The sequence below is a fragment of the Diplotaxodon limnothrissa genome, linkage group LG5 (genome assembly GCF_057381915.1).
Source record: "Diplotaxodon limnothrissa isolate DT_005_m linkage group LG5, D_limnothrissa_male_GT1.1, whole genome shotgun sequence".
NCBI lineage: Eukaryota > Metazoa > Chordata > Actinopteri > Cichliformes > Cichlidae > Diplotaxodon > Diplotaxodon limnothrissa.
This window is the reverse complement of record NC_140600.1, coordinates 29,089,235-29,102,156: the sequence shown is the minus strand read 5'-3', so window position 1 is coordinate 29,102,156 and position 12,922 is coordinate 29,089,235.

Here is a 12,922-nt window from a genome sequence, read left to right as displayed (position 1 = left end):
AGACAAAACTATAAAAGCTTTTAGAACTGACTACAGAAGACAAGTAGGTGTGGAACAAAATGTGGATTTAATTAATTAAGAACAGGTGAAAATAATTGGGTAATCTGGGGAATGCAGACAGGAAGTACAACAAACACAGTGGATGAAAGAAACTAACCTTGAAATTAAAACATGAAAAAAACCCACAAAAACAAGATGTCGCGTTAACATGAAAAAAGCAGACAGGGAAATGTGCTAAAAGACACAGGTGCCAGAAGGAGGAATCAGTATGAAAATACTGCAGGACAAATGAACTCACAACAAGACTGAAGGCCAATAAAACACAAATTGCATGAAGAGCAAAGTAACGTGTTGGATGCAATGGTGTAAAACAAGCCGCCACTGGAGCAGTGGAGATGTGATCTCTGGCTTGACAAATCACGCTTTTCAGTCTGGCAATCTGATGGAAGGGTTAGAGGGGGTCTGGGGGAAGGGTTTGAGTTTGGCAGTTGCCAGTAGAATGGTACTATGGTATTTGTCTGATTACATTGTGACAAGTGCAGAGTTTGGTGGAGGGGGGGTTATTGTAAGGGAGTGTTTTTCAGGAGTTGGACTCACTCTCTTAGTTTCAGTGAAAGGAACTCTTAATGTTTTGCATAAAAGACATGCAATGAATGCATCACTTGTATGAAAAAACACTTCAAAAAAGCTTATTTTGCCCTTTCTGCTTCATTAGTACAAACACCTGTCCAGATTAAAATACAATTTTTACTTCATCATATTTGCATATTCTCCATTATGCATAACCTTGTAATTCTAATGAAAAGACAAAATCTGTCACTGACAGTCAGCAAATATAAAGTATGAATCATGCATCTGAATCCTGTTCAAATTATAACGGGGGGGGGGGCTGACTTAACGTAATGGAAGTGTTTTACACATTGTGGGTAAATGCAAAACTGATTCCTCACATTATCACACATTAGTCCTGCTCCTTCCTTGAAAATTTTCCATAACCTCATCTCTGCATCTAAAAATTTCTCTCCAGCTTTCCACTTCCCTTTGATTTTTCATTCTGTATCCCCATATCAAATGTTCTTTCTTCTTGTCCTTCTTTTCCTCTAAACCACCTTGTTGACTGCATTTCCTCCTGTTCACCTTCTTCCTGTTTTCAGCACATTCTTCTCTCTGCTCTTTTTTTTTTTCTTCCCCACAATTTCACAGTCCTCCAATATGAATGAGTAACCTGGATTCAGTTCTCATCCTCAGGCTACTCTCTGGGATGGTATTTATTTGTCAAAACTGGAGCACACACATAAATACAGCAGCTGAGTATGCACACCGCAGCTTTTGATTTTGCAGTTCCAACACAATATCATGCACAGAGAGGTGCCCCGAATGCAGAAAAAAATATTCCTTTTCCTCATTTTTTTGTGCACTATTATTGTGGAAAATAACTTAGACAGTAAGCACTCGAGTGAACCACTAGCCCTGCAAACGAGGGGACTGAAATAGAAGTTTAAAAGGTTACAGAACCAGTGGAACCAAACACGTAACTTCTGGCAGGTTGATTTAGGGCTGAATTAGTATACATCGGCTACTTGCTGATGAGGCAAAATAGTGTGGATTGTATTACATTTGAGATATGAAATTTTATCGTCCTTACAGCATTGCATTGTGACACACTTTAGCAATATGTCTTGTTTTACCACTCAGAGCGAGGAATACTTAAAATCAGTTGTCTTTAAAGATTACATTTCAAGTAAAGAAAAACAGGGACACAACAACATATGTGAAATGGATCGATTAGGTCCCAATAGTTTTACAATATGTTGTTGCTGCTATTTAAGAAAAGGTGATCTAGTAAGTAAGATCCAGTTTTCGCAGTCATTGTCTAATCTAGAGAAGATTTGAGATAGCTCTTTGGCCGTTACCTTTTCAAAGTAGATGGAATGTCTTCTAACCCCTGTGATTTGGTCTACCTAAACAATCTATACAAAAGCTATACAGCTACTGTACACCAAGCCGTACGATTACAACCATTATCAGGTCAAGGAAATTCAAAAGCACCATCCACCTAAACAGTGTTGTAGACTAGCAGGATTCTCCCCCAGCAGGAAAATACACTTGGCACAATGGAGCATTGTTTAGGAAGTTATCAAGGAACACGGCATAGAGCCCAAGCCATTGATCTGGCCTCTACACTTTTCAGATTCCAACCCAAACAATCAACTGAGGAACCATCTCAAAACCCACAGAAACCACTCTAAAACATGGCATTCCCAGTGGTCTCATGGATGATCTGATATCGTCGTGTTGGTGTTGTTCCCAGATCATCATGAAAATGTTGTTCCAGGTTCAACATTGCAAGTGACCAATCACATTGTTGTGACGTTATTCTTTTTGCGTGCCACGCCATTCGTGCATTTATGAAATTCCAATGTTGCAAGGACAATATTAATTCTGCTTACCGTTTATTAAAGGGTTATGGTCAGGATTAAGGTCTGTTGATCGGCGGACAGAGGCGGTTTCTCGCAGCTTAAGTACAGTTTTTTGTTTTACAGGTAACAGCTGATTTGAATCAAGACACAAAGCATGTCATGTTAGTGCAGTTATATGTTATAAAAAATTTTTTTATAGCATATATTTAGAATGCCTTTTAGGATTTGTATCGTCTTCAAGCGGTTTCAGTGTTCAAGAACCATGACACAAACCTGGATAAGCAGTGAAAAATGCATGGGTAGTATCTTCAAGTCTTTATGGTAACGACTTTTACCAAAGACCTTACAAAATGTGCAGGATGGAAGTTCGACCAAACAAACAAATACTATTTGTCTTCTTAAGGATTCCTCAAGACATGTATGAATGAAAAAAAGAAATAAAGGACAAGCATGGAAGACAGCAAGAGGAGAAAAATTGAGAGCATTCCTTTACGACATTTTTCTTTTGCCAGCCCACAGTGAAGACAAATGGAGAAAGAAACTGAAACGAATCATTCTCCCTGCAAGAACCTGCAGCAAAGTGTATTGGAGAGAGCAAGCAACAGAAAGAATGATTCAGAGAGAGACTATTATTCATGTTTTTATCCATACACTCTCAAAGGGAGGAATTGAAAACCAGGAGGGGGGAACGTTGATAGGAAGATGCAATTCCTCCTACTCTCATTATCTTGGCAGGACCATTAGGGCAGTTAAAAAAAAAAGCTGACAAGTCATAGTTTAAATCCTTTGAACAACCAGTGTGAAAGTGTACAAGTGTACAAAAACTGAACACCTAACATGTTAGTGCTGGGTGTGTTGTTAATCAGTTTTGGATAAACATGGCACTATGATCTGTTCATGGTTTAGGTACAGGATATATATTTAGTTTTTACAGCCATAACTGAATGCTGACCTCAAATGTCTCAAATCAACAAACTGACCTTTAATTTCAAACTGTAGAGTGTTCTAGACCAGTGGTTCTCAAACTGTGGTTGGTGGGCTCCCTCTAGTGGTACACGGGAAGTCTCCAAAAAATTTTTAAGATAAACTATTCCATGTTCTGATTGAGGGATTTTTGAAAAATTTAAACGTACCGCTCTGTTATCACTTCCAACATAAATGAAGACAGGAAACTAAACAGTAGTGACGTTTGTAGGGTTACAGAAGTTGGGCTAGCTGGTACATAATGATGTGCTAGCTGTAGCTAACTACACAGCTAAGGTTAACATAATATAAACACAATAGCACAGTGAAGCTGTAGGATGAAAGCTCAGTTTTTAAAACATCGTAAGGTTTTAAAAACTGAGATTTAAAATAAACAGTTGTAATACAAACCAAGGCCAACAGTGATCACTGCCTTTTTTAGGGGCTTGTTCATGTTAAATAGAACAAGATACAAAGCATTAAAACATATTAAAAACACAACAGCCTTGATAAACGCAGAGTAGTTTTGACCCAGAAGCAGGATTCATACGTCATCACTTAAAGACCGGATATCCCACCTGCTGTGAATGTTTTAATGCAGTACAGTTGTTATTATTATTATCACTTGCCACATCTTGTTTATGACAGTTGACTAGACTATTGTAATGTTATTACTTTCTAAACATTACTTTACTAAAATGTTTATTTTATATGCAGGTTAAAGTCTGTTTAAGTTCATTTTCAGCATGAAAGTAGGATATAGCCTATATCAAATATTCATAGTCCAGGCAGCCACTGCTGTTTAAGTAGAAAGGCTTTAAGAAAATTTTCATGCACTAAAGAGGGTGTAAATTAAGCGGCATTTACAGAGTAAGGGGAGGTGGAACAGATAAAAATACATGAGCAGAGGAGGAAGAAATGAATTAAATAATACTATATACAGAGGGCAAAACAGGAAGCCAGAAGGAGAGTAGGGATTCAGCAAAAAAGAAGAGCTGTAGATGAGAAGACAACAAGATGAGATAATGTGTAAGACACATATTTTTTAGTGATATTTTCTTTAAAATAAAGTGCTCAGAGACTTAGTTGAACAAAATAAATGTTTTGATTTAAAAAGAATCAGAATATGAGAGAGAAGTGAGAATAGCAGAAAGAAGAGTTAAAAGCAAGAGGCAGGGAAGCAGGTTGTCGTTAAGCTCTACTTTGACAGTTCTATTATGAAGAAAGATGAGCAGTAGAAAAGTGGAATTTGAGCAAATCACTCTTTTCTTTTCCTATCCACTTCTCTCTCACACTTTTCTCCATCTCCTCTTCCTTCTCTTTCTTTATTTCTCTCTTCTACTAAGCTCTCTTTTCTTAGTCTTTTTCACCATCTCTATTGCTCCCATGTGCTGATCTCCTAAACGAAAAAGTTCTATGTTCTTCACCTTATGCGTGACTACATTTTATCTTTCAATTACCAGTAATCCTTCTCGTCACTCACCCTTTCTATTTTTGTTTGTTTGTTTGTTTGTTTCTCCAGTCAGTATTGAAATATGAGAAGTTAAGTGACACTTTTCCAAAGAATCAAGAAGATACTGCAAACAAATCCATCGCCTGTTGTACTGATTGGAAGTGCCAGTCTGTGTAGTGTATACGTGATTCCCCTCAATAAAACCTCCTAAGAAATCTGCAGTGTTCTACCTCTTGCTTATTTGCTTTTGTAATTTTAAACACCAACTTCTCTCCCCTCTTTGAGTCATTTACTCGTTTGTTTTCAATCAGTTTTAAAGTTTCAATCTCCTTGTGTTTCAGTGACTCTTAAGCTGCTTTTTGGGGGGATAATTTCTCTGTTCAAATCCAGTTCTTCAGTGTTTCGCACTGTTCTTTGATCTTGTACTTGATAAGACTAAGTACTTGTACTTGACCAAGCTATTTTATAACTCATGGCTTACTTCATAGTTTAACTGTTAACCTGTTTTACATTGAATGGATAATGATCTACCACATAAACATTATGCATGTGGATTTATTTTTTCTCTTTTTGTACTGCTTTTGGAAATATGATAAGCAACCATTAAAAAATAACTTCAGACTCCACACTAGACCATTATTTAGAGTTATTCTAAAAATATAATCATTGGGATGTTTATTCCTGCAGTTTTACAAAATAAACTTTGAAAGCATACAATCAAAGCAAAGCCAAACAGGGGCAACACTGTTTTCCATTCAGTGGACAGATTTATTATTTATTTCTCTCAGGTAAACCCCAAATTCATGTGGTGCTACTATAAGTGGTGAAGCAATTTTCAAGACCATTTATTAGACTAAAAATGTAAAAGTGTGTTGATACAACTTTTAAATGCCTAACCTTTTTGTTTTTAGCAGTAAAGCCAGATAACTAATATTATTCAGTGACTGGGAAGTTTAAAGTGAGTTTTATCTTTGGTTATGTATAATTTCTGATATTTTCTGCATCTTGATATTGACTCAAAATACTGATGAAAATATCATCAATAATATTAAGAATGATGAATGATTTGTAAAGTCCATAAGCAGCTTGACGGTAAAAATACAATAAGACCTTAAAGACCTTCAGACGCGTTTATGCTGAGTAAAATTTCCATACTGCCATAGCTGATGCGTGAAAGCACCATTTTGTGTAATGGGGAGACACAGGTGGCATCTGACAAACCTGTACTGTGCTATGCCCTGGGATGAGAGCACATTGTGTGGTCAGTAAACCTTTGGGTGCTTACACATAGCAATCCACTTTAATAAACGTCCTTCTGTTTTCTCTCACCATGCTTTCCTCTTTTCCTTTGTCTTTCAAAGTCTTTTGTTCTCTGTATCCATATCACTTTATATTTTTTAATTCTGCCATACCTTCTCCATTTTTTGCAAATGAACTATCCATTTCCTTACCTCTCACCAAAGGCATCTTGTTTCTCCAGGTAGTATCTTTTATCTTCAACTGTCTGCATCTTTCTTAGATTAAACTGACTTATAGACAGACTTTTTTCTTGTAGTGTACCACACAACAAACATACTGTTATAATCCGAGTGAGTGTCTGGTATGTTTCTGTCTCGAGTTCAGTCGCTCACTATGCTCTTTCCCCAACAATGTCACCAAAATCTTCTACTTGGTAGGACTGCTGAGGGAGAAAGCGCATGCATGGGCTGAAGCATATTTGTGTTTTCATCCTATCACTCTGCCGTCATTCACTGGGCTCACACCGCCAAGTTCAGCTTGTCCTAGGTCACAGTTTCCTTCCACATATAGCTTTGCAAAAACTGCATAAAAAGCACTTGCAGCAACAAAAACACAATATTCCAGAAACATGCTTTGCCGATCAGATCAGCTGTTTGTAACACTTCCTACATCCATCAGCACGAACTATCGCATGTCCGCCATGACCTGCCCGAAACCGGAAGTGACGTCATTTTGCGGAAATTTTTACCATCAGGGCCTTATGAGCCTATCTGGTCGTTAAGTGATGACGTGACGAATCCTACTTCCGGGCCTAAAGTAGTCTGCGTTTAATATGGCTTTTGTGTTGTTAACATGTTTAATGTTTTGTATTTTCTTCTATTTAATCTCAAAAATCACTGTTGACCTCCCTCGGCTTTTATTACCGCTGATCATTTATTTAAGCTCAGTTTTTAAAACCTTAGGATGTAACTACAGCCCATCCCATGCAGCAGTATATGAATGACTAACCTCGTATTGTGGATGGATTATCTCAGTTGTTCTCCTGGCTGAAGTTTGGTCCTTTTACAGCATCCTGCCATGCGATTACATTTGTTCCTGACCACCGAGAACACTCACGTTAACTTTTATCGAGTGGAAAAAAAGTTAGCGTGTTTACATTATGCTGAATGTTAAACTCAATTGTTACACCTGGTAGAGCAGAACGCTGATCATTTTATTAAGGATGAAAGACTTTAGACAGTTTTTCAACTCTCAGTAATGCCATAGTGATCGTTTGATGTATGGACCTGCAGCGGAGTTTAGGCCCAGACACGGCTAGTGACACATGTTAAAAAAACAAAAACGATTTTTTGAAGTTTATGTAATTACTATGCACTTAATGCAGACATATTATTAAAATTTGGGTTATAATGGTTGTATTGATGTATATCAACTTGAAATGCTCCCAAAAATGGCACTACAACATGTAAAAATATAATATAAGCTCTGGCGGACTTGGTTCTATGGTAGGTCTTAAAGGGTTAAGGAACAAAATTGATGGAATAATGAATGCAAAAAATTGAAGTTAGATTTCCATGCACAATAAAAGGCTAATACCTGGAAAGTATCTAATTAGCAATTGAATCATGTTTCATCATGCCAGTTATCTCAAACACGCTGCCGATAAAATCAAAGCATACGTGGATAGAAAAATACACAATGAAACGCTATCAGTCATGGATTGGTCTACCCAGAGTTCAGACCTTAACATTATTGAGGTACTCTGGAAAAGAAAGCCGACATTTAAAGAAAAACTTTGGAATATCTTCAAGACATCTAGAGAAGTATTACTGCAGACTTCTTAAAGAACTCAAAAGAAAACTTGCCTAAGAGTTTTCAGGTTATGTTGAAGAAGGACAAGTTATTTTGTTGTATCATAACTTTTACAACATCTAGAAGAAGACGCAAACTCACCCTCACATGGGAGGAAATTGGTTTGGATTTTGAGGAGCAACCCAGGACCTACCAAGACTAAAGGAAACTGCTGAAACAGCAGTGTCACTGTCAACAGTGAAGGGAGTTTCACATTACCATGGACTAAAGAAGTTTCTGACACTTTCAAACTGAGACTAGCCACAATGACAAAAGGCATCTTTGGAAGAGTAAAGGTGAGGCTTTCAAACCTAAGAGCACTGTACCAACTGTCAAGCGCTGTGGTAGTAGTAGCATCATGCTGTGAGGCTGGTCAGTGATACCAGTACGTTCCACAATGAGGATGGAATGATGTATTTAGAGTTCAAATTAAAAGTCATAAATTACCTTAACATTCATGGCCGTGATGAGTGTATGTCAAGTTCTGACCACAATTTAATTTCCCATTTACCTACCAAAAGATAAAGAAATAAGGGTTGGTTCAAGAATTTTGCACAAGATGTATATTGGTCTTTTGCAACCTTAATAGGAGCTACGAGAAGTAACTTAAAGTTCAATCTGTCTCACTCCTGCTAGTTAGTTATGGGAACCCTCTTGTGTATAATTTATGTGTAATGCAAAAGTATCTGTAAGGAAGTTCACTGCCTGAAGTAGATTGCCTAAAATTCTATGAAATATAGAGTTAACTGAAGAGGGCAAGGACAAACTATAGCACCACCCCAAAAGTTAGCACAATAGTTTTACATCACTAAATGGATATTCTAATTCATTTTAGTGTGCGACATCACTAAATGGTGTACATTCAGATCATATAAGAATAAAAGAAATACCTTTAATATACCTATTAATATAATTTTAAGGTGCAAGGTAAGCACTCCATAAATGTACGAAGATAACTGATGGGATGTGGAGGGTGTATAATAAAGGCCAACTTAGATAATTACAAGGTAGGAATCCAAACTATTGCAGCTTTTTACTGCAGGTGTCTTTGTGAAGGCTCTGGGGTGTGCATATCTGTGTGTGTGTGTGTGTGTGTGTGTGTGTGTGTGTGTGTGTGTGTGTGTGTGTGTGTGTGTGTGTGTGTGTGTGCGTGCGTGTGTGTGCATTCAGACAAATCTGACATTCTTGTCTCCTGCTAAATGAAGGTTGAAAATGAATGAATGTTGTTGATCTTGAAATACTGCCATGATTGATGATGATCATTACTCTTTTTATGTATGCACTCTTTTTATGTTGTAGATTTAAGAGTTAAGTTTGGGGCTAAGTGAAGATACATAGCAAATCATAAAGCACATCTAAAGAATATTACCCTGCTTATCTTCAGTAGTAGCATCACAACACAGTCTCTGAAACATTTTATAAACTCTCCAACCTCTGAGTGTGCCCTTGTTCTATAGTAATGCAGAGAGGAACTCAATAATTTCAGGAACTGATTAGAGAAAGATTTGCGTAATTAATTTGTCCCATTGAACAACATGTGAAAATGGCTGCAGTCCTTACTCCAATCCACTATTTAATTAAAAGCCCTCAGCGTCATTCATCTGACACAATAGTATTGCATTTGTGTGGAAAGCGAGCGTATTTGATGAAATAGCAGAGGAAGGGAGGTAGAAAACACTCATCCTCAAATTAGACTTTGCATCATTAGCCTTTGAGGATTAACTCTTTTGCCATGCCCCCCCCCCACCACCACCACCACCACCACCACCAGATCATTTAAATATTTATTACCTTGTAAATACCTCTATAACATCCAACTGCAGATAGGAAAGAAAAGGCATTGATTGGTTTGGTGAGAAATGAGTATGAACAAAGCTCTAGAGGCAACGTGATTATATGTACAAATTTAATCATGAAATTGCACTGGGGATGAATCAGCTAATGCAAGAAACTGAATCTAAACATTCCATAGCAGTTCCTAGAAGCCAAACACATCAGTGACTTCAGACAAAACATGCAAAGACTAAATATGACAGAAGGGTTAAGAAGATAAGATAACACAAGCTAATATCAGATAAGCCAGTGATAGACTTTTTGCATTGTTAAGTATGTGTGTAATCTGTTTGGGTGTGAGTAAAGTAAATTTCTTCATGAAAAGGTGAATGCGCGGTGAAAACTCTCCTCGTTGTGTCTGTTTCTTTCACCTAGCTGAGATCCAAATACAATGTAAGCCAGACATCCAAATATCATGATATGATAAAATGATAATCAAAATTCTATGTGCATTTACAGATAAGCTACCTGGAAGTAGTATATATTATATTTGTCTTTGTTTGATATCAGTCAGAATGTGGATGACCAGAAAACAGAATAAGAACCCAGCCTTCTTAGGAGTAATGTCACATATTCCAGTGTAAACAAATCAATGCATAAAAAAATAGAAGCTTCTGTTTACGCATTCATTTATATTCAGCACTGAAAATGATTTCCCAAGTTCATAGGCAATCACAAAATATGTTGTTGTTTTTTTTCTTCTCAGCACAGAGACAAAGTTAAACATTAGTTCAGGCCAATTCAAGATCAGTTCGCAATCCTCAGAGATTAGGTGATCTAAATGCTAGGAAGCATGAGATGATGACTCAGCTGATGCACATCCAACTGATAAATCTCATATAGGGCACATTTTTAGCCTACCAACATTTGCTGTGCATCCACAAGATGCTTTACAACTAACCTTTAACCCAGTACCTCCTTTCATTCATGTCCTTGCTATTTCTCTCATAGCTTCAGTCTTTACATATGCACAGAGAAGGGTGCTCACTTCAATAACAAAGCCAGGGTTTTTAAGTATATTAAAGTAAAAAGGACACAAAAAGTGCCATCTATGTGTGTTAAAGCACTAAGAGCTACTTGAAGACTTCTTCTTCTTCTAATGAAGACAGGTGGTATATTTCAAAGGTAATCAGGACGTCCACTGTGGGTGAAATGCAGCAAGAAGTTTACCTGGTGAGCAGCTACAGAAACACAACATTTGTAAGTTAAAACATACCAGTATAAGAGTGGCATCTTTATGCTCACTATTATAATTCTAATTATTATTAAGGGTGGAGTGCCCACTCAGGGTCAGGGACAAGTTGTTGCCCCAAGTGGGTGAGTTTAAGTATCTCGGGGTCTTGTTCACAAGTGACAGGAGAAGGGTGCCGGAGATCGACAGACGGATTGGTGCTGTGGCTGCAGTGATACGGACGCTGTACCGGTCTGCCGTGGTGAAGAGAGAGCTGAGTGTAAAAGCGAAGCTCTCAATTTACCCATCGATCTATGTCCCTACCCTCACCTATGGTCATGAGCTGTGGATAATGACTGAAAGAACAAGATCGCGGATACAAGCAGCAGAAATGAGCTTCCTAAAAAGGGTGGATGGCCTCTCTCTTAGAGATAGGGTGGGAAGTTCAGCTATCCGGGAGGGGCTCAGAGTAGAGCTGCTGCTCCTCCACATCGAAAGGAGTCAGTTGGATATTTAGTGATGAGTCAAACAAAATCCCATCCTAGATATAAATGTTGGGGACCCTTAAGTTACATATGTATACATTCATTTAACTTCACACATTCATAACACCACATTTCCTGGGTGATGATGAAATGAACATAATATATAGGAAAAGCAAAAATAACTTGGATTTATAATATTTTTTTTTTATACAGAGGCACGGTGGTTAGCACTGTTTCCTAACTGGAAACTCTAAATTGCCCATAGGTGTAAATGTGGGAGTGAATGTGAGTGCTGATGGCTGTCTGTGTCTATGGCTGTACCCTGCCTCTAAGACAGCTGGGATAGGCTCCACGAATGAATGGATGGATGGATGTTAATAACAATAAAGTATGTGTGATGGTGCCATGTAACTTTCCTTCAGATTGGCCCACACAATCATTATAGTAAAATGAAATATGTAACTGGGGTGCTATTAATTCAAATTCAAATTCAAATTTTATTTGTCACGTACACAGTCATACACAGTACGATATGTAGTGAAATGCTTGGACAACTGCTCGTGACCTAAAGAAAACAAAAAAGGAAAGGCTATGAATAAGATAGGAAATAAATATGAAAAATTAAAAAGGGTAAATTTAACTAGGAAGGAATAAAATATAAATTAAGGTTAAAAATGAAATAACTGTACAACACAAATTAGAATGAAGGGTAAATTTAACTGGGAAGAATAAGATAAAGATAAATATATAAATTAAAGTTGAAAATAAAATAACTGTACAACAAAATACACAATACACAATATAGAACTATATAAGAATGTATGAAGAAATCTAAATATAAATAAATATATACACAATAACAGCAGCTGTACAAGTATTAACCGGAAATGAAGAATATAGTGACCAGTGTTGTGCAAAACCAAAGTCCAGAAAGTCCAGTGTGTGTGTAAGAACTGTATGTGTGGGTCAGTACTGTGTGGTGGTGTGATTGAGAGACCGTATCGCCTGCGGGAAGAAGCTCCTCCTCAGTCTCTCTGTGTTGGTCTTCAGGGAGCAGAATCGCTTTCCTGACCTCAACAGAGAGAACAGTCTGTTGTTGGGATGGCTGAGGTCCTTCACGATCTTCCTGGCCTTGGTCCAGCACCGCCTGCTGTAGATTGAGTGCAGGTCAGGGAGCTCGGAGCGGATGGTGCGCTCAGCTGACCGCACAACCCTCTGTAGAGCTCGTCTGTCCTGCATGGTGCTGTTTCCGAACCAGGTTAAGATGTTTCCCGCCAGGATGCTCTCTATGGTGCACGAGTAAAAGTTCCTGAGCACCTTGGAGGGCAGTTGGAAGTCTCTCAAGCGTCTGAGGTGGTAGAGACGCTGTCGGGCCTTTTTCACCACGGTGTTGATGTGACAGGACCATGACAGGTCCTGCGTGATGTGAACTCCGAGGTATTTGAAGCTGTCCACTCTCTCCACTGGGCACTCGTTGATGATGGGGGTCTGGTAGTTCCTCTCCTGC